This window comes from Echinops telfairi, unplaced genomic scaffold (assembly GCF_000313985.2).
Source record: "Echinops telfairi isolate 266 unplaced genomic scaffold, ASM31398v2 ScPeMD7_11;HRSCAF=52, whole genome shotgun sequence".
Lineage (NCBI taxonomy): Eukaryota > Metazoa > Chordata > Mammalia > Afrosoricida > Tenrecidae > Echinops > Echinops telfairi.
The window spans coordinates 28,889,446-28,890,411 of record NW_022103908.1 but is presented as its reverse complement, the minus strand read 5'-3'; positions in this window follow the sequence as shown (position 1 = coordinate 28,890,411).

The following is a 966-nucleotide window of genomic DNA, read 5'->3' as shown; positions in this document are numbered from 1 at the left end:
TGTTCTACAGGATTGCTATGAGTTTGCATCAACTCCACGGCAATGCGGTTTTTTAACAATGTATGCAAAGCTTGCAAAAATATGGGTAAATTTGATTTATATTTCTACTCTTCTATTACAATTAAAAATAAGGTGTGATAATTGGGTTATATGTGAATTAACTTAATCCGGGTTTTCAGTAGTTTAGCAGTCCCCCATCCCTGCCCACACCATCCCCACTTCAACAAAACTAAACTCAACTCACTCCCATTGAGTCATTTTCAACTCATAGTGGCCCTATAGGACAACTCAGTCCACAACACAGTCATGGAACAGAATATCTTAACCTGAGGGGGAAAGTTCTGAGACTTTCTCCATGGAGTGTGGTGTCAGCTATGCATTTTTTACTAAATGTCCTAAAATTATGTTGGTGGATTATCTTTCAATCTCAGATTGTTTATTGCTTTTATAATGATAAAATGTGTTGGGTGTTGAATCAGTTCCAAGTAATGAAGACCCTACAGGACAGAGTATAATAGTTCCATAGGGATTCCAAGGGTATAATCATTATAGGAGAAGATTATCACATCTTTGTCTTATGGAGAAACACGTGGGTTTTACCCACCAACCATTTCGTTAATAGTCAAATGCCTACCCACTGTGCTCCTGGTGCTGATGGGTTTGAAGTTTGTCAAGTGCTTTCTTTCTTCACATCAACTCAGGTGGTCCTGTGGTATTGTCTTATTCTATTAATGTGGTATATATCACTGATATTTTTAACATTGACAAGCTGCATTCCTTTGCTGAATCCACATTGGTTATGGTGTGCAATTCTTTTAGTATACTTTAAGATTTGATTTGCATCTGTATTCATAAGGGATATTGGCCTGTTGTTTGTAGTTTTCTTGTGGTATCTTAGTTGGACTTTAATGTCAGAGTAACACTAGCCTTATACATTTAATGAAGGAGTATCTAGCAAAAAATAAG